The following is a 22,302-nucleotide window of genomic DNA, read 5'->3' on the forward strand; positions in this document are numbered from 1 at the left end:
ACATTCTGCCCCTGTAGGAAATTTCATATGAAAAACATGCATTTGCAATACAATGGGTCTCGCGTTTGCTCAAGTTAGAGCTATTAGCGTTGTAAATTCCTAACTGGACTTTCCTTGCCACATAAATTGAAAATGAAAAGTAAAACAGTTGACATAAGTGAGCCAATTCAAAGCACCACGGCCGCCATGAGCATGAGTGTGAACAAGAGACACAAAAGGAAAAAGAAGTTTGCTCACAGTCAAACGTATCGGCAAAAGTACAATTATCCATGTAACAGGGGCAATGGCCAAGGCAGTAACAAAACTGCAACAAGTAGGGACAAGAGTAAAGCATTTACCAATGATAACAAAGGCTTTTTGAAAGGCAAGCCCATGAACGAGTGATAGTGATGGGCGTGTGGTGGGCGTGGTTAAAAGCCCGCAGGTGCGTTACAACAGGCCAGAGCGCTTGCGCGCTCAACCTATTTACAAATGGTTTCTTCTTTAGATACCTGCTTGTTTATAGGATTTCTGGTAGTCGACGAAACAACTGTTCAGAAAACTTAAGGTGTAACCTGTTTCATCTTGGAAATACTTATTGCCTAGTGGTCATTTGCGCTTGTACCATATATGTACATACATGTATGCCCAAAAACCATATGCTGCAACTGGATATATTAGAACATATACGCCAGCATAGGTTTCGTGCTTTTAGGTCTCTCTACCACGAGCACTACACAGGTTGTCAACACCCTGCCAAGCCCAGTAGAAGTAAAGCCATCCAGGCCTGTAAAAGAGCCTTGTGATTGATGCTTTGGTTCATAAAGATGTTATGATGCAGGGATTTTTTTTAAAGTTTTGCGATGCAGATGTTTTCTTTGTTCTGAATAACATTTCATTACAGTAATCAATCCCTGGCTTTAATTGTCTGTGTTCTGCATCCAAGGCAAACATCTTGTTTTCATAACAGCAGGCAGTCTTCCCGAGACCCTGAATAATGCACTCTTCTTGGGTTTGTCTCTTTGACCTTGCACTGTCCTTCCGCTTATAAAAATTCATTTGGTAGAATAGAGCCGCAGACTGCCTTCAGTTTGCAGATTGTTCTCTGTTGGTATACCCTGAGAGTCTGCACATAGCTCAACTATTAAAAACGTAGCACTTACAACAAGTAACATTGACCCGAGGTGCCCCTAGGGACCTAAAAGTACAAACTATCTATTTGCAAAAAACTCGTTTATCACATTTCCACTTTGCCAGTTATTTACCTTTTTCGTGCTTGTTGTACCTAGTATGACAGTGATACAATCATCGGCAATAGTTTGCTCCTTTTGTCTTTGCCAGTGCAGACCTATTGGCTTTGCCAGTGTTATTTTCTGGGTGCTGTTCTTTCTGGGCAGAAAACTAAAAACCTTCTTGCTGATGCAGTTGACCATTGTAGAAAAAAGTAAGATAATGCATGCCTGCGGAAGTGTCAACATGCATGCACACGTATGTGGCATAACGCTATGGCAGCCCCAGCGTCACCGCCCCTGCACACATGCTTCAAAATGTATTTTTATTTTAATTGACCATTCCAAGACAGCGGATGCCCATATTGGAGCTGTAAGTTAAAATGCATTAAAAAGGCTGCAAAAAAAAAAAAAATATATATATATATATATATATATATATATATATATATATATATATATATATATATATACATACATACACACATAAAGGAGCGACCCAACAGTAAATGTCGCTGGTGAGCCTGCAAAAAATAAAATAAAAATAGAAATAGTGTGAAGCGATGAGGGGAGAGCAGAGGTGGAGTGGGTGGGCGGTAAGAAGGGGGGTAGTAAGCACCAAATAGCAGCAGGACAGTGGGGAGAAAGGCAATGGAGGAGCATGGTGGTTGCAAACAGAATTAATAAGAAGGAGATATAGAACTGAGAGGGATGTGGAGGGATCGGGAAAGCAGTGAGGAAGTGAGTGGAATAATAAACAAAGTAGAGATACAACCAAGCTGGAAGGGATGGAGTGTGGGAAGGAACAGGCATAACATAGAGTCTTGGGTGCACAAGAGGATTTGATTGTGGAAACAGCACAACAGCGAGAGAGCAGGAAAGCACATGCATTCACACAGAGTGCTGCCAGAAAAAAAAGTAGTTCTCAGAATGTAAATAGCGGAAGGATACAAGTTATCCAGTGTAAAGGATGGTAAAGAAACAAGTGGAAGGAAAGCCATTGAATAGGAAGCAAGCAAATGAGATTGACAAGAGGGCCAACCAGTGATAACTAATGGGCTGATCCGCAGCCTACAATGAGTATTGGTATAGTCCACAATAGTATGGTATGGTCTTTAAAGAGCTATATGTAGGTGGGATCTAAAGAGCAGGTGGCAAAGCATTTTCTGTAGCAGCCATTGCATTCCTAATATAGATAAATAAATAAAATAAGTGAGTTATAACTTGATGCATTTCAGTACATCTTTGAATATACAGGGAGTGCAGAATTATTAGGCAAGTTGTATTTTTGAGGATTAATTTTATTATTGAACAACAACCATGTTCTCAATGAACCCAAAAAACTCATTAATATCAAAGCTGAATATTTTTGGAAGTAGTTTTTAGTTTGTTTTTAGTTTTAGCTATGTTAGGGGGATATCTGTGTGTGCAGGTGACTATTACTGTGCATAATTATTAGGCAACTTAACAAAAAAAAATATATACCCATTTCAATTATTTATTATTACCAGTGAAACCAATATAACATCTCAACATTCACAAATATACATTTCTGACATTCAAAAACAAAACAAAAACAAATCAGTGACCAATATAGCCACCTTTCTTTGCAAGGACACTCAAAAGCCTGCCATCCATGGATTCTGTCAGTGTTTTGATCTGTTCACCATCAACATTGCGTGCAGCAGCAACCACAGCCTCCCAGACACTGTTCAGAGAGGTGTACTGTTTTCCCTCCTTGTAAATCTCACATTTGATGATGCACCACAGGTTCTCAATGGGGTTCAGATCAGGTGAACAAGGAGGCCATGTCATTAGATTTCCTTCTTTTATACCCTTTCTTGCCAGCCACGCTGTGGAGTACTTGGACGCGTGTGATGGAGCATTGTCCTGCATGAAAATCATGTTTTTCTTGAAGGATGCAGACTTCTTCCTGTACCACTGCTTGAAGAAGGTGTCTTCCAGGAACTGGCAGTAGGACTGGGAGTTGAGCTTGACTCCATCCTCAACCCGAAAAGGCCCCACAAGCTCATCTTTGATGATACCAGCCCAAACCAGTACTCCACCTCCACCTTGCTGGCGTCTGAGTCGGACTGGAGCTCTCTGCCCTTTACCAATCCAGCCACGGGCCCATCCATCTGGTCCATCAAGACTCACTCTCATTTCATCAGTCCATAAAACCTTAGAAAAATCAGTCTTGAGATATTTCTTGGCCCAGTCTTGACGTTTCAGCTTGTGTGTCTTGTTCAGTGGTGGTCGTCTTTCAGCCTTTCTTACCTTGGCCATGTCTCTGAGTATTGCACACCTTGTGCTTTTGGGCACTCCAGTGATGTTGCAGCTCTGAAATATGGCCAAACTGGTGGCAAGTGGGATCGTGGCAGCTGCACGCTTGACTTTTCTCAGTTCATGGGCAGTTATTTTGCGCCTTGGTTTTTCCACACGCTTCTTGCGACCCTGTTGACTATTTTGAATGAAACGCTTGATTGTTCGATGATCACGCTTCAGAAGCTTTGCAATTTTAAGAGTGCTGCATCCCTCTGCAAGATATCTCACTATTTTGGACTTTTCTGAGCCTGTCAAGTCCTTCTTTTGACCCATTTTGCCAAAGGAAAGGAAGTTGCCTAATAATTATGCACACCTGATATGGGTGTTGATATCATTAGACCACACCCCTTCTCATTACAGAGATGCACATCACCTAATATGCTTAATTGGTAGTAGGCTTTCGAGCCTATACAGCTTGGAGTAAGACAACATGCATAAAGAGGATGATGTGGTCAAAATACTCATTTGCCTAATAATTCTGCACTCCCTGTAATACACCACTGTGATGCAACTCTCATTGTTGCCAATGACTTACAATGCTTTTCAAACTTGATGCTTCCATTCGATTGGATAAGACGGAAGGATGTGAGTGGAGAAGTGCACCAGGCAACTGTTCTTATTGTAGAAAAAACTACTGAGTTCTGGTTGGATGATCCAGCTGTTGATCAATTGAAAGGAAAGCTGTTTCTGTAAAACCACTTTACAAAACTTTCAGAAAATTTCCCACCACCAATGATGTTTTTTTCCTAGTGGTTTTAGAAACTGATTATGTGGATTAGTCTGGTATACCTATAAGACTGGAGATTGCTGGGCGAGGTGTACGTAGAGAGAGTCAATCCTCCTTTAGGGCCTGGAGTGGGGAAAGCACAATCAAGTGCTGCTGTGTGTGCATTGGGTGTCCCCAACACATGTAACTGCAGTTTGTGGTGCAGAAGTATCAACCTTCTCTCTCTATATATTTTTCCTGGTCTTTGCAGCCCCTTGTCCATGACAGCTCTTCATCTCTTTGGCCTTCCAACCACCTCTTGTTTATGGATGGCCAGAGGATTACATTTCATTCAGTTTAAACGTTTTCTCAGGTTACCCAGGTTCATCCAGCAAAAAATAGTTTTCTTTAACATGCCTCTAAGAGATAATGCTTGTTTTTTAGGGTGGAGCCTGCGTCGCATGCGCTTGCGCATGCGTTTCGCTAAGCGAGACGCTTTAGTTACTAAAAAGGGCTCAGAGCCCCGTCCACGTCACGTCATTGGTTCATGGGCTTGCCTGTTAGAATCTGCTTGATTTCATTAGTGGAAGGCATGCATACGTCATGCCTTTTTCGGTGGATAGCCCTCCTCGAGCGCATCGACCAAGTACAGAAAACATGGGAGGCTCGCTGTTTTCTGTCCGGCTCGTGGACTCCTTTTTCTCTCTTTTCCCAGCGCGATCTCGCTTGGCAGAAGTTGAGCGCTTTACATAATATCGACCCTGTGACACAGTTAATTGCACTTTTCCGGTTAGTACATAAATGCACTTTTGCCGATGGGTTTCATTACCAGTGAAAAGTCGGGTTAGGAGTTTACAACGCTGTCAGCTCTAACACGAGCAAATGCGAGACCCGTTGCATTGCAAATGCTTGTTTAGATCTGGCACGAGTCTGCAGCTGTCTACATTATCTGTCGACCTGTTGTTACCATTTCTTGAAACTATACAGAGAATGCGCTTTAGCTCCACATAGAGGAATATTCTCTCTCTCACCACAACCTACTGGCTGCTTGGTGTATACATCACCTCCTTTGTAGTGCTTGCGTTGCAATGTATGAGGGGCTATTTTATATAACAAAGGTACCCTCAAGTATACTCCTCCATCATGCATCATAGTTTTTATCTTATAGATGCATTGTATAAGCAAAGTGCAAAACAAACGTGTTTTCTTCTTCTTTTCATTGCAGCAGGCTTTTTTTTAAATGTTTCTCTCAGGACTCAAAATGAAGCCAGACCTATTGACGTTGGAAATGCTTGTTTAAACTTTGCAAACTTGACAAATGTTACAGATTGAAAAGTTTTAATATTAAATTCACAGGCTAGCGCAAGTCTTTGAAAACGCCCATATCCTTACTCTTGGTCAGACTGCATCACAATTCAGGCCCCATCTCACCTTTTTGGATTATCAGAGAAGCATTCAATGGTGTTGCATTGTCTCACTTGGTAACTTAAGATGGCTGATGGCGCACAGGCTGCAGAAGTGCAAACATGGCTGCATTCATGTGCCAACGGAGTAGAACCATACATGTGATACAGCACAAACCTGCGCTGTGTGTGGTTCAAGGATCATTACGTCAGCACTCTCCAACTGTGAACCAAACACAAGGATCATGCTTTGCCAGCACCAACGTTTACTATTTTATTGATTCAGGCCAAGCAGTTGGCAAAGAGCATGCCATGCAAATTGGCAATACCATGAAATAGCAGCACTTTCCTAGTAATGGACCTCAGTGAAAGAGGGCACAACTTTGGCTCTACGTCAAAGGACACATGGATATGGAGCGTTGTCCTTCAAACCTGTGAAAAGGAAAAAAAAGAAGTTCTCAGGATGTAAATAGTGGAAGGATACAAGTTATCCAGTCAAAAGGTTGGTAAAGAAGCATGCCCTGCTGAAATGGTTGATAGCATCCATAGTTAGTTTGTAGCAAGAACTGCGCATCCCACCTCTTGATGGGCTTTTCTTCAAGAGACCATGTTCTATGGAAAGTTGTGTGAAGGTGCGTGATGAAAGATGTCTTTTGGGTAGCACTGGCAGAGGGAGGGCATGTTTTATTCCTGCATAGCAGAGGCCGGACACGAAGCAGGCACCGGCTTCCAAGGAATAGCAAATGCTTGTGTTATCGGTTTCCTTGTCTCACTTGCTGGTTGACCTGCTTACCAGCGCATGGCCTCATCTTTGTGCCCGTTCTTTCAGATGCTGCATCTATCTTCGGATCTGGCCATCCCTGCTCATAACATCTGATTCCCATAGTCTACAGGCCCCTGGTCCTGGCTTCACCATTGTCCCACCTGTCAGATTCCTGCTTCTTCTACCTCAGCCTAAATTTCACTTCCTGTAACCCAGCTCTGTCTCTACAATCATAGAAAACTGCTCTTAACAAAAGTCTCCTCTGCCCATTCTGCACAACCATAATTGTCATGAGAGCTACATCACAAACTAGACACTTGAGGGGTACAACCCCATCTTCTGTCCCTCTACAACATCACAGGACCTAACTGACCTGAACAGAGGTCCCTCACTGCCCAAGTCAGGCTACATGTTGTGGTTGATGAATGGCTGCACTGCAAGGTTTTGATATTTTTATGTCCCAGAGGACTCGCCTGTAACAAATATGCATTTCGGTGTCTGATCTATAAGCAGGCACTTGCATGCTAACTTCACCTTACGTATGTGGCAGCCCAGGGTGTGCAAAATTTCAGTACAATTGTGTGAAATTTTACAAAAATGTATGAAATTAATTTCAAGGTATTTCTCATGAAACTTGACTGTGAGGTCTTAGTTCAAGTTCAAGCGTTACACAAGATAAGTTCATGGTATTGGTTTGAGAAGAAAATGTCTCCCACAAGTCTTTTTTGGAAATAAATTGCTAAGTTTTGCAGCTGTGAAATTTGCAAATGTCGATGCAAGTTTACGCAGACATAATAAAAATGTAGCACAGTCCTTGGCAGCACACCTGTATGCTATATTTGGCCGAGCCAGTGATCAACATATTTTTGTTTAAGTTTTATAAAGCAAGAAAGTGGCCCAAGGGCATTTTTATATGGGTACCAGGCATTACACAAGGTCAGATTTTTTTCAGGTACAGGGAAATTTAGTGATTGCCCAGAATCACAGGATGTTGAGCCGGCGCCGGGACCTGAACCTCGTTTCCGTGGCAGCCCTTCCTGCCCCAAAGCTACATTTCGCCATCCAACTGATGTGACTGGCTATACTCCTTCGTTTGTTAGGTCGAGCGCGCAAGCGCTCTGGTATGTTGTAATCGATCTCTGGGCTTTTAACCACGGCCACCGCACGCCCATCACTTCCAAAAATACTTTGTTAGCATTGGTAAATGCTTTATGTTTGTCCCTCCTTGGGGCAGGTTTTGTTACCGCCTTGGCCATCGATCCTGTTATATGGATAATTGCACGATTGCCGATACGTTTGACTGCGCACAAACTTCTTTTTCCTTTTGTGTCTCTCATTCTTTCTCATGCTCATGGTGGCCGTGGCGCTTTGAATCGGCTCCCTTATGTCATCTGTTTTACTTTTCATTTTCAATTTGTGGCAAGAAAAGCCCAGTTAGGAATGTACAATGCTAATAGCTCTAACTCGAGCAAACACCAGACCCATTGCATTGCAAATGCTTGCCTATAAGTATTGTCAGTGACTGGTGTACACAAAACCTGAACTTTTTAGGTCCCACCTACAGTTAGAAGAGGTCAGTGAATGCATTTAATGAAAGTGCACAATGAAGGGTTATTTAGGGCCTGATTACAACTTTGGAGGAGGTGTTAATCCGTCCCAAAAGTGACCGTAAAGTGACGGATATACCACCAGCCGTATTACAAGTCCATTATATCCTATGGAACTCGTAATACGGCTGGTGGTATATCCGTCACATTTGGGACGGATTAACACCTCCTCCAAAGTTGTAATCAGGCCCTTAGTCTCGATTATTTGTTAAGGGTTTTTGTGGGAGACTCACCTCTTTTCTCCTAGAATGATTGTCGCAAGAATCTTGCTGCAGGGCCCTGTGTGACTGTGACAAGCCTGCACTGGCCATCAGGACACACAGTACTTGACTTGTGTGGCCAGAGTTGTGATTTCGAGTTTATTTCACACTCCTAAACTGCAAGGTCGCTTATGAGCTGTTGGAAGTTGGCTTTTTCCATCTCTGTGCCTGTCACAGCTGCACGACTGTAAATCCTTATTGCCTTTTGGAGGCTGTAACTTTTTTAATCAAACAAATGTGGGCTCATGGAATGGCTGGGAGTTGGCCTCGGATGCGGAAGTGAGTGAAAGTGGATTCCAGGGCGGATACGGTTACAGTCTCTCTTGGATTAAACTCCACTCCCTCTGTTCCTGCTCCAAACCCAAATGAGCACGTTGGATGATGTGGGGCTGAGTGACATCTGGTCCACAGTGTGAGAAAATGCTGCTCTTGCCTGTGACCTTCCACGGCCCGGTGCATCCTTAACTTTGCAGACCAGAATAAGTCCCTTGGACCCTTCTTCCTCATCTAGGCCAGTGATGTCCACCCTGCTCCAGGAGAGCTGGATCTATTCAAATTCCTTCTGCCATTTTAATCATTGGCTGGGACCTGCCCCTTCTCGGTTGCCAGTGTGACATTTGAGATGGTCCTCTTGGCATATGGTTTTGCAATGTCAGGTTACATAATTCATTATATCCTGTTTTATGCATTCTGGGACTTATAGTCTTGCGTTTATATAGCAAAATACATCTGTAAGTAGCAGAATACTATGTACAAAACAGCCTCCAGATAAGTTACAGGGATGTCCTGTTGAGCACTTTGTATTTTTGTGTATCATGTACACAGCCTGAGCTCAGACATCCTACAAAACACCAGCCACGTTGACAGACTTTTTCCTCAATTAAAACAGTTGACAAAGCAAAATATTTAGGGTTGTCCTCCACAGCGGCTGAAGTTTCTCCACCAGAGGGACTTTATCCACCATGGGAGGAGCTGTGTTAGTAGAGAAGCACTTTGATGAAAAGTCCTCCAATGTTCATCAATGCTATTAAGCAGATTGCCAGTGAATGTGTACAATGAGACCCTAGCTGGGGTATCCCGTCAGTGTTCGCATGGTTCTCTGCGTTTCACATTGTGGATATCACTGAGCATGTTGGCAACACACTATTTTTCCTGCAGGTCTGCCAACATTTCCATTGCTGTCTTTCAGAGAGTTAACTCTGCCACATATGGTGGTGGACCAGTTAACATTGTTTCGGGGGGTTCTCCACTGCTGTGTCTGGAATACACTCCAAAGCTTGTTGGAGCCATGGAGTAGCCAGAGGTGTCTCTGCTGGCCACATGCCCTCCAACTAAACATGGCTGCTCAACAGCTGAAGACGCGGACAATCAACCCACCAAAACTCTCACTGCAATAACCTTTAGAGAATGTCCCCCTTGCTTTCTAGTCCAATGGTAGGCCCTTGATGGAGACTTGTTGCATCTCTCCACACGTCCCATTCAATTGCAGCATCTTTTGCATCAACATGTAGCTATAACCACTGTGGTTACCAATCAGTAAAACGCTATTGTCTGCATAGTACAGCCCTGCCAAGTTTCCCAGGTCATTGCATATTGTACTGCTCCAGACCAGGTTTTAGCTTTGAATTCCGGGACTTGTAGTTTTATTTATTCTATTATAAAGCAGGACTACAAGTCCCAGAATTCAAAGGAAAAAACATGGACTGGAGAAGCATATCACGCATGAACTTATGAATCTTGGCAGCTATGATAGTAGCTATTTACCCCTAAGAGTGTATCTTTCATACTTTTGCCACTCAAGGTGTGCTCATCAGCTATGGGTGTCGCACGTTAAAGTACAGACTCATTGACCCCTTTGGCTTTAATGGAGTTTCACACACAGTAGCCCTTGTAGAAAAAACACTCTGTATCTCGCTCCTGCGGACGTCTGGCCTCTTTGTCTGAAGAATCCAGGGGTGTGAGGCGGAATTTGGAAGTCTGTGATCTCATTGGCTGGCTCGTGTAAACCTGCGTCCCTCTCGAGGGCGCACGAGCTCACGGTACTTCCATCCTCGGAGGGGATGAGGTGACCAAGCAGTTATGGCGGCTCATGTGGTCAATGATTAAATGTCCTCTGAACAGCCTCGCTCCCCTGCAGGGCTACTGGCTGCCATCCTCCTGTGGGACTGGAGACCGGTTCCGGATGATAAAGTTTCTCTTGTTGTTTTTAGCTGGTGTGTAAAGCTGTTTTTTTTTCTTTCCCGGGGGCATGGAAGAAGGCGCGGATTTTGCTGATGTGTGCATTTCTATTTCTTCCCACCCTGCACTACCCCTGGATTTAACCCACAGTGGGCTAGTGTAAAAAAGTGGCGTGTACACAGAGTGGACTAATGCCCTTTTCCAACACACAGTGGAAGCTTGGTCAAAATGGCGCCTTTTCTGATAAGACACGAGTGGTGATGGAATGGTACCGTCCCATGCTCCATTTCAGGTACACAGTTGTAAACAGCAGGAACATAGTTCGTATCCCTTACTGTGGGTTGACAACTCCATGTCCGTGGGACACCACACGTCCAGGTTCAGTTGAGACAAACGGAGATTACAGCCCTGAGAGGAGCTGTTTTATTAACTGAAAGGCAAAGTCATGATCACTGCGCTTGAGGTGCAATAATTTGCAACAAATAGTTGTTCATTGTTTGTACAGCAGTACAATAGTAGTGCTATTCAGTACAAAACTCGGTTCATAAACCTACAGGAGGAAATCTCCACCACCACCTCTCTATCTTTTCCATATAGAGAACCTCACACAAGTAAGTTTACTAGTTCGTAGCACATGTGGGAGTCACTGGGGGAGTGGCTGGAAAACGGGGAATGCTGACTTCTCGATGGGAGTGGTTTACGGAGGAGTAGGAAGGCGTTTAGGGATGGATAATGAGGGGTTTACAGAGGTTCAGACGCCTTCGCACAAGAGTAAGTCCATTGCAATTCACAACATGCACTTCTACATTTACTGTAAAGGACCCAAACAGTAGAACAAGTACCCCAGCTCAGACTTCGAGTAAATCCAGCACCACACATGGCTAACTGCTGATAGTGCAACACCCTACAATAGAACATCATGGAGATATGGACTTAAAATAGAGCATAGGAAATAATGTTAACATGAATCAATTTATTTAAAAATATATACAAATTCAGTTTAATGTTAAAAATTATATATAATACTATTTTATGATAAAATATTGTAATTAAAAAAATCAATTAATTTAAGTTAATTCTATTAATTAATTGCATACATAACTGTTTATAATGTTAATGCGTAAACATAGTTTTAAATATTTTACTTAAGGTAGGATTTTTAAAATAAATTTGTAAAAATATTTTCATATACTTTAAATTAAGTTAATCTTGTTGAAGCATTATTTATTTTGTCCTACATTTAAAATATATAAATATATACAATTCATTTATATCAATATTTAACATAAAACTATTTTTACTAATATTGTCCAAAGTTTAATAAACTTTTTAGATTTTCCCTATCCTTTACCATAGAGAGATCTTGGCTTTAGAGGCAGAGAAAAGTTACTAGTAGTAATGTTACACTCTTACATTTTGCTCTGAAGACCTGTAAGTTTACACTTTGTAGTACATTAGCATCTGAAATAGCTTAATATCCAAAGGAGGTAAAGTTAAAGCACATTGTGAGAGTAAATGTACACATGCATATTTACTCATGTTTAAATTCACCTTTGTGAATGGACCCCTAGTGTTTCTATGTCATATGTAAGACATAATTTCCAGCTATGTCTGGCTTTTTAGGCAACAGCATTTGTATCCCCTGAGTGTAGCGCTATACTTTCGATATTAAAATTAGAACTACAATTACCAGCATTCAACAAGTTGTGGGATGAAGAACTAGGGCTGTCTGAAATTGTCACACATGACCTGGATCTCTTGATAATAATGGGCAGAACGAAGCCTAGGTATAGGCTGGCAGGATGGGGCTTTCCATTGGCGAGTTGGTTCTATAGTGCCATTGGTTCAACTAAAGTGGGCTAAAACTACAAACTCCCATGATGGGAAAATGGTGCGTCAGTGGTGCCAATTCTGTAAGTCACTCTACTTTTGTGTTTAAGATCTCTTGGTTTGGTAATCACTGATGACCCGACTCTCACATTTTCAGTGATTAACATCCTCATTTGTGCCACTACATGGCTTCAGACTAACTTTTTTCAGGGGCTCTCAAACTCAAATTTTAAAAAGTTACTGTATAAAAAATTATTTAACAGAAACCAGACTGTGCTTATTTTTGTTGCATTCATTTGCAGCATACACAACTGAATTTTTAGAGTAAAACACATGGATCAACTACAAAGTACTTCAGAAACACCTTTTCCCTCTCTCCCCTCACACTGCAGCACAATTTTCACTCTTGTCCTCCGTGCACTTACCCCTAGCTCTTCCCACTTTCACCCCTGGTCGTCTTTTACCCTGGATATTCATTTATGTTCTCACTTTGTATATCTGTTCAGTCCCAGTGTCCATGCACCCTGTCCTTCTGCATTTTTCCAGTTTTACGCCTTCACACTCATACCCTTCCAACCATCAACTCTTACCCTCTAAAATACACCCACTCTCATCCCAGGTATCCATCAACTCTCTCCTGCTCTGCCCACTCTTACCACCAATATCACAGTACTCACACTCCCAACATTCTCTTTCACTCTACATGCTCTTTCATCCTCTATACACTCACACAAATGTTTTGCTTTCACCAATGACCGAGCTGACAAAAATCTCTGGAATGCACTTCTCAGTTCAAAGAAGACATTTATTATTATTTCACCATGAGGTTCCTAAGAGGAGATTAGCATGTTGAAAGCACCCATTAAAAAATAGTCACAGCAATGAAAGGAAAATATACCAAAATGATTCTCCACTGCAATGTACACAGCAAATATATGTATTTATATTATACTATATTGCAAAGCAAATAATGAAGTAAAAAGTAATCACCGTAGGGCCTGCCAAGCTCTTCATCTCTCTCATGCCAGCAAGATGAGGAACCTGTTCGACTGCAAAAGAGAAAGAGATCTCCACCCTCACGGGACAGATATCAGGCATGCGACGTCAAGAATCCTGATTGAGGCCACACACACTCTCACGTCGCACTGGGTCTTTTTATATCTTAAAAAAAAACAAAAGAAGCTTTTTGGAAAACCCCCCTCATTTTGTAATTCAAACATGCTGGCTAGGTTAGGTATGCTTTGAAAATAACATGTTGGGGTTTGGCCACAATCCCAAGATATCAAATCAAAACAAGGCCGTTCCCTGCCGTCTGAAGACATAATTATCAACCAAAGCCCTTGGTGAGAAAAAGCACGAAAACAAGACAGAATGCTCAGTTTACAATGTGGAAAGGTACAGTCAGCTTTTAACATGGCAGTGTCTAATGCTACAATAAAGTCAATAGGCAGCTAATCTGAATACAAAATGTAGTCTGCAACTGGTGAACACTAGACAGCTAATCCAGATGCAAAGTGGTGCAACACAAAGTCAGTGGACAAAAACACATATTTCACTGCAACCTACCACACACTCACTCACCCCTGGATGCACCTAGTCTCAGTGCTGTAATCCACCCACTTTTAAACCTTGCACCACTCACTGCTTCCATAGAACTTTAGTCTAAAGCCATTTTCTATCCAAGGAAGTGAGGGAGCTATCTGCAGACTTTACACACAGAAACATCAATGTGACCTCACTGCAGAACACGCTAAACTGCCATCACTTGTGCCCCCATGGACATCCCTTTTTTTAAAGTGATGGAATCACAACCTCACAGGCGCAGAAAACCAGAACTTAGGAGAACTGTCACAGGTATGCCCAAGGAGGACTTAGACGTTTACTGGAAAAATATGACATAAATAGAACAGATTTAATGTCATCACTGATGGTAACCCACTGATCAGCAGTGATTGGGTGGCTTCACCCCATGGCAGAACCCACTCTAGACGTTGGCGGAGTCAGAGGTTTCGGCTCTGGCAGCAGTGATGAATAGTCCACAAGGGGTCCACATCATCCTCACTGTTGAGAGCATAAGGGGGGACATCTTATAATCACTATTGCTTCCCTTAGCAGCTCCGCACATTGCTCTCTCCAAAGTGTACTGCAAAACTGCAGACCAACAGCAAAAGGCAACTTAAAAATGGTTACTTAGTCACTCTCACAACCTGAATCGTGTCCTCCTGCCCGAAACCTGGTTGAATGGCTACCCTCAAACATTGCTAGTCCCACTTCAAAGCTTCATTATCCATCTGGAGCAGACGAGATTGCAGTAATTGATAATAAAAAAATCCATTACATGAGAAACTCAAATGAAAAAAGACCAATTCTCAACCTTCCAAGTTGACCCGTACAAATAAAATGGTCAACATTCTCCATAAGAAAAAGAACATGTAGCCTTGGATATTCAGGAGCATGGCCTCCATGAGATCCTGGAGTATGACTCCGAGTCTCTCAGCACCAAGAAGTCCTTTGTGGCCAGTAAACTGTCTTTGTAAGTGATTTAACAAAGTATTATCTACAATATAAAGAGAGTTGTCACATTAGGTGCCCTTTGAGGTTGTCGACTGCACCTGCTTCTGTCGCCGACTGCATTATTTACTTCCTCCTTAGCAGTTGTGTAAGTCTTCAAAGTTATTTTATTGGAAACCTTTGCTAGCTCTCCTTCTGATTTATGTGTATTGTTCTCAGTCCACAGCATATGAGATCCTTCAGCCTTAGCTTGATAGTCTCAAGTGACATTTCTATAGCTATGACAGCGGGGACAATTTTATCAATTTTTCAGTAACGTCTCCAATGAGGCTATTAGGATATATTATCCTTTAGTGACCCTAGTCAGGTTTCTTTATCTGTTCACTAGTGAGAGATAATCATCTCTGGGCCTTCTGTAAAACCACAGTTTGCCACCTTTTTACCCACTAACCCTCTAACAATGGGACTGTATTTGATTCTTTTTAATGGGTGCCTCCAGGCTTGTGGGTACCACTGCCACCAGAAAGTCGGGATCATGGGCATCACAGCCCCTAGAAACAGATCCCAACAAGTAAATGCAAGGGTGGGTCTAGAGTCACTACAAAAAATGTCAAATTGAAAACCTTGAATACAATTTCTAGGTCTTTTAAAATACTGGAACTGTGTCCATCGTGGATATCAATTACCTTGAAAACTAATCACCTTGGCACTCTCATTCATCTTTGAACTGCACTGATTTTACTTAGGAGGGACCCTTGTTGGATTGGTGGTGGGATTTAGGACCAGATATTGTGTTTTTTGTTTACTGCAAACATCACAGCTGGGGCTTCAACCCACTGAGTCACCCAGTGTTTAATCCAAAGGCCATTGACAGTTCTTGGAGAGAATAACTTGGTCATCTTGCCGGAGTGCAATAGTATTGGTTACCTTTGGACACCAGTTGTAGATCACCAGTTACCACTTTCCCCTAGAAAAGGTCTCACAATATTCAGTGCATTCCTTTGGGGTTTTGGGATATTGGCATACACATGGACCACCAACGTAGGAAGGTTTAGTCTTATGTCCGTAGGAAAACTGACCAATGAGTAGATGTTTAACACATACATCATAAATCTTTAAATCACAGCAAACCCTACGAACCATAAGGGATGAGATGTGGGCGAGTGGACAGCTTTCCAACTTGTCACTGATGGAACCAGGAAGCATTGGTGCTAATCCCAGCTGCCAAGTTGATAAACGTTGTGCGCTCCTGGGCAAACATGCACTTCCCCTCTCCATGGTTCTGCTCCCTTACTTGCCAAAACGATGAGTGCTTAAAGGTAGACAGAACCCAGAAAACCTGTATGAATCGCTCCATGAAGAAGAGACTGGGTCATTCTGTTCAGTTTGGAAGTACCTCGAAGGTGTCCAGGAACAGGTTGTTGGTCTCATCAACCATTATGGTGATTATTCTGTGATTTGTACAATACGTCAACACTAGAGTGCTTGATTCATTCATTGTGCTGCTGTGGGCCATCGTGGCTTACTTTCAGCTAGCAGATAAACACCGGAAGATTCCACCAATACAACCCCCCAAACACATAATTATTGTTGAGAGCCATATATTATGACTGCGATACATTAGTGGGTCACTGACTATTTAGCACAAGCATTTGTCAAGCGTGTGTGGCATTTTTGCAAAGTTAAAAAAATACAAAAAAATAGCAAAAAGTATGAGAAATATAAAAATAAATGTGCATAGCACCCCAGGCACACCATCCCTAGTAAAGTGCCCTCCCCTTAAGGCAGCTGTGCACATGTGATCTGGCAAATTGGCATCATTCACAGTGCAGGACAGCCAATGGAAACGTGGAGGGGACTCACTGTCACAGGATTTTTACTGTGGTGAGTGGAAGCAATATGTGGTTGACACTTTAAGTAACCAATGAAGAGTGTTGTACCAAAGATCTCTAGGGAGGTCTCTCTCTCTCTCACACAAACATATTTGTGGCTACCTTGGGTTAGGGATATATTTCTAAATCTGTCCAGACCTAAAGATATACATATTTTCATAGGTTGATTTATGAGCCCAAACCATTTACCAGAAACCATATAAAGATCAAACACAAAATAAATAAAAAATACCACATTGAAGGACAAACTTTTTTATGAGTAATGCCAAACTTGCTCTGGACATTGGAGTGAAACAATGATCGGAACAGTTGCAAAGCAGGCGGCCATTCTTCTGCTTTTACCGAGGCTTCCGTTGATTTGCAGCGTCGGTGAAGGAGAGGGCGAGAGGCTGTCTGGGTGCGGGCAATAAATAAACCCTGCGTCTGATGCTGAGCCCCGGAGTCGCGGGCGGGCAGTTAATGAGGTTATCCATTACAGCCCGGACCCTGCATTCCAAAGTGCCGGGTCACCCTCTGCCTGTAACAGTCTAGGAATGTAGGGAGGTGAGGAAGGCCGCTCGGGGGGGCCTAAGGGGTAGGCTAATTGGGAACACCGCGGTATCAAAGATACCTGTGCCGGACCGGAGGGGCCGTGTTTGTACAGAGTTAGGTTTCGGCTCACATCTTTCCTCTCGGCCAGGCTTTGGACATCTGACCTCACAGTCCTACCTGGTTTGTTATTTTAAGAGTCACGAGTAAATAACTTTAATTTTTGTTTCACAATTATAATCACACTCTCCACAGTTTGCCCACAGTGTGGACATAGTTGTAATATTTGTTTTTTCCATTAGCCCTTAATATAGCACACGGTCTGTTAATAAGAGGGCGTTCCAGCATCTTAGCACTGTATGCACTTACATACAAAGTGCTCGTGGTTCCAGAGTTCTTGTGAAAAAGCTAAGCAAGATGTGGACTAACATAAAAAAAGGCTTTAGAGTTATTTCCACCCTCTAGCACACACAAGCAAAACTACAGAAGCGAGTAGGCCTAAGAAAACGCGGGGGAACTCCACAAACAACCCTGGGGTTTCTAATTTGCTCAAAATGTTTGCGGGAAACAGAATCAAGGGGGTATGAAACGATTTTGTTCAAGATCTCACATTTTAACCAAGCAGGAGAATTATCTTTAGAACTCTGCTCTCAGTTTCACAGACAACAGATTATCAACCACTACTTATTACATTCCATGCTTTATATTGTGTTGCAGTACAACAAAGTTTAATGTTAACAAGTTCTGCGAAATTTCAATTAAGATGATAAAAATGGACCAGAGACTATTTTTACCCATGAGCCCTCATTTTGTTGAGCTTTTATGACTGTCAAATATCAGTGTGGGTCTCTGAGCACAGCACTGATGCCCTCATGGCATGCTCCTACAACTTAAATTTAAGTAATACTTCCAAGAGCAAATTTCCTTTACCTAAATACCGTCGTGATACTAATGTAAGTAACTGATCAATATTATAGAAAATATTATGTAAAAAAATCACTGGAAGCAATTCAATAGAAATACGTTATGATCAGGGCCCCAAAATCCCCCAAATCATAGAAATTTGACAATTGTTTTGAACAAGGTGACTATAAGCCTACGAACAGCGCATGCTTTTTACACATGACATCCCCAGAATTCTATCATTAGGACATCACTGGTGGCATAAAATATGGTGAGACCAGTAATGTCCTTATCACCAGAGGCATTAGACTGAAACTCTGTAGTCCAAACCAGATGTGTTTACAGAGACCAGTGATATGTGCAGGTCAATCCAGCAGCTATTGAACTACGTATTTTAAGATGTTATGACACTTAGATTTCAAAATTGATTTATAAACCAATATTTGTTTTTCAAAGACCAATAGAATGTAATTGACTGAGCTGCACGACCATTGCCCACTTGAGTAGTTTACAATCTTCCACCGCCAGGGTGGCAAACTGTGAAATAGAAAAATATGATAATTCTCTCTCACCCTGTAAATTTTGAAAGAGCTGAAATTGCAATGGATTAGCGAGTTGTAGTAAAACAAAAAAAGCCACTGAGCGCACAAAATTACTAGGCTGCTGTGTAAATTTCACCCTCCTGCAATTTTCCAATTATGATATTTTTTTAAAAAAATACACTTCCCTGCTCCAATCAGTTTGCCCAACATTTCGCAAGCTTATTTTACGTGTATACTTTTTTGGGGAACTCTTGTTCAGATTCACCCACCTGGACCAAGGGCATAAGCCTTCCAAAAATGTTTCATGCGTGGACCAACACTGGTCCCCTGAGTTAGTTACAAAGCCCATGTTAGCAAGTGTTTGGCTATTGTTTCTGCATAAACATCTTTGGCTTCAACATAACATTCTCAGAATTATTTATTGTATCTGGATCATTTTCCACAGTTCCTGGGAATTACATTGTTCCTCTGAATTATTGATTTCAATCAGTGGGAATCTTTGACTATGGGTTCCCCATTCAGATTTCCCTCTTACAAATTCGCCCCTCTGTAAGCATTACATGAGTCTGAGTCATCAAGACGTCAAACACACTGTGCCATTTAATGTTTGCCCTTTGATTAATCTGCATGCTTCCTGTGAAAGATAAACAAAGGCGAAGCATTCTGTAATTAGTGTCCAATTATTAGCTCGCTAATTAGAAGGGGAGCTGTAAACTTCTCAGTCTTACAGACCAATATATTTGGTCTGCAAACTAATGTGCAGTTTGAGATCACAAGACTCTTACCCACTTGCCCAGTGGTTCCGCAACTATTGACTGTATCTACCTATGAAAATCCTGACCACCCAAAAGCAGGCATTTCATCCTAGAACATAAATGGTCTGACACACAATTAGAATCTGTCACTTTTCAGTCAACTTCTATGTTGTTTACTAGTTTTATTTTTTTAAAGGCATTCTGCTTGTCCCTGGTGATTTGTGATTTAGTGCCACATTTCATTTTGCCTCAAGATGCATTCTGGGAGTTTGTAATCTTGGTTCACCTGAACAGGACTTAAGTAGCAGATAACCAAAGCCTGGAAAAGGAAAACTCGGTACTTGACATCTGGAGACCTAGTTGACATGATGTGATCTGACAAGATGGGGAGTTTGGACAACCCTGGTCTTCCTTCCTGGGCGCATGTTTTGCGCACTGAACCGTTGTCTCTATTGTGTCCAATCCCAATGTGTCTTTTGTCACTCTTCTCTTTAAAGTTTGGGCCCGAGCCCCTGAAATCTCGCTCCTGTGGGCTCGTACTCCTTAAAATCCATGCTAGATGCCAATCCAACGGCATTATTTTGTTTCAGCTCCTTAAATGTGAGAGGTGTTGGTTGGTGTAACCTTCTGGTGGCATGCTTTGTCCCTTGAAACATAAAGTGCCATTGCTTAGGTAGTCACTCATGCATGACGCCTGCAGAAAGTGTGGATTTTTCAGAGAACAGCACTTTATATGCACTTTGCAAGCTACATAGGCTGATAACAGTCAGTGTAAAATGGAAACAACCAGCCCCCATCATACTTAGAGTTGTTGACTGAAGAAAACAGGATTGGCTGAAAGTCATTCAGCTACTCCTATGACATAGCGTAGTGGACAGCTACGCAATAGGACCACGAGGCCAGGCCAGCAGCAGACTGTGCGCTTTATAGATGAATGAATGAATGAATGAAACGTTATTTATAGAGAGCGACTGTTGCTTCAGAAGAAGTGTCCTGGCTGCAAAAGACAAGTAGAAACGGATGGTTACAATTCACTGAACAGCACTGTTTTCAACTGAGCCTTAAACCGGCTTTCGAAAGGGATGAACTGCAGAGAGTTCCAGAGGGTTGGCACCAGAACAGAGAAGGACCTGCCCACAGCTCTGGTTTTGCGATATCTGGGGATGCACAGGAGGTCGAGATTAGAAGACCGGAGAGTCCTTGCCAGAGGATATCTTGGATGTATCTGGGACAATTTTTGTGGAGGGCTCTGTACGTGATCATAACAGTTTTGAACTTTATCCTAGACTTGATTGGTAGTCAGTGAAGTTCTTTGAGCCTGGTTTGATAGATTGCATAACAGAATAACATCCATTGCAAAGTGCAGCTAAAACAGTACATTGTTTATGATAAGTTGCACTCCACCCAGCTGGCAGCCATATTTTTTGGTTTGGAAAAGCATTTTAATGAAGCAAGGAGGGCGTGTTGGAGGCAGTGGGCTGGTGAAAGCAGCAAACCCCTTCGTCCCCAAGTCTTCCCTAACTCCTTAATCATGAGAAGCATCCTTCTAGTAATTACAACTTAAGGCTAATTATAGAATGTGGGAGTGGGGCAGATTTATTTCCCCAGTGCACCCACAGCCTGCATGGCTGCTTTGATCATGGTTGTCAGATGCCAAGACCTTCAGAAAAGAATGTTGTTCCACATTATGACTCTTCACCTTGGAAGTACATCTGGAGCTTGGCTACTCTCAATAAATGAGCCCAGGAAGCCTTTGTTCACCGCTCAGTAACAGTGGTTATCTGGCCTTGAAGTGCGCGTCTCCCACAGCTCCTCCCCAGTGCCACTTCTCTACATGGTGGGATAAGCTCATGAGGACTTATCATGCCAGGGTCCATGTTGTGCATACGCCAAATATGTGTTTTATGAAACTGGTAACGCGACCAGTAACACATTGAGTCTAGACTCATCTTGGACTTTATTTTATCCCATGTCCCACGTTTAATCTGACTTTCCTTTACTGTCCTTTTTAAGTCTCGCCTACAGACAGCGTTTAGCTTATATCGTCAGGTAAGGACTGTGATGCTAACTAGGGTTAGGTTGAGGGCTGTAGTTTGGTTCAGGGCTAGGCTTATATTTGGGGCTAGGCTTACACTCAGAGCCAGGGTTACATTCAGAGCCAGGGTTGACTGAGGGGTTTGTGTTTCTGCGAGGACCAGGCAAACAATCAGACATAATATTAGGTTCAAGACTAGGGTTAAGTTCAGGACTAGGGTTAGGTGTGAGCCTAGGATTAGGCCCAGGGATAGAGTTGGGTTCAGGGCTCGCGTTCAGGACTGGGGTTGAGATTCAGGGCTAGGGTTAGGTTTGGGGCTAGGGTAAGGTCCGGTGCTCGATTTGTAAAACAGTACGTGCCAGGGCCCTGCCAGGAGTCCACTGCTGCTCGCACCACCTATTGCCGCTCCCAGCACTGCCAGTGACAGTATCTACACAACTACCGACCATCACACTGCTGCAAGCGTGACAATGCAGACTGTTCGAGGCACCCAAAGCTATAGGGATGGGCGGCAGGTGCTAGTTGTTTTTAATGTATATTGAATAATAAACATCTGTTGTTTTACTCATCTCTAAATTGCACAAACAGTGCCACCATGTGGTAGCTATCATAAGTGCCAGTGTTGAAAATTAAGTGCTGGTGCCAAGCACCCGAAACTACCTGCTCAAATTAAGCACTGATTAGGTCCGGGCTAGTTTGGTTCAGGACTCAAATTCAGGCCTGGGGTAGGTTTTAAGGCAAATGTTACATCATGATTAATTCTAAAGTTGGGGTTCACGGCTATGGTTGGGTTCTTTGTGTTCTGTTATATTTTTCATATATGCTATGAATAACTTACCATTACATTGTTACAGTC

General features: G+C 42.5%; 1 protein-coding gene across 3 annotated transcripts in view; it reads left to right on the forward strand.

Annotated features, from left to right (window-relative positions):
* SHROOM4 (shroom family member 4) overlaps positions 1-22,302 on the forward strand; it is a 365,241-nt gene that overhangs the window by 25,145 nt on the left and 317,794 nt on the right. The window lies entirely within an intron of this gene.

The sequence above is a fragment of the Pleurodeles waltl genome, chromosome 10 (assembly GCF_031143425.1).
Source record: "Pleurodeles waltl isolate 20211129_DDA chromosome 10, aPleWal1.hap1.20221129, whole genome shotgun sequence".
In the NCBI taxonomy this organism is placed as follows: Eukaryota; Metazoa; Chordata; class Amphibia; order Caudata; family Salamandridae; genus Pleurodeles; species Pleurodeles waltl.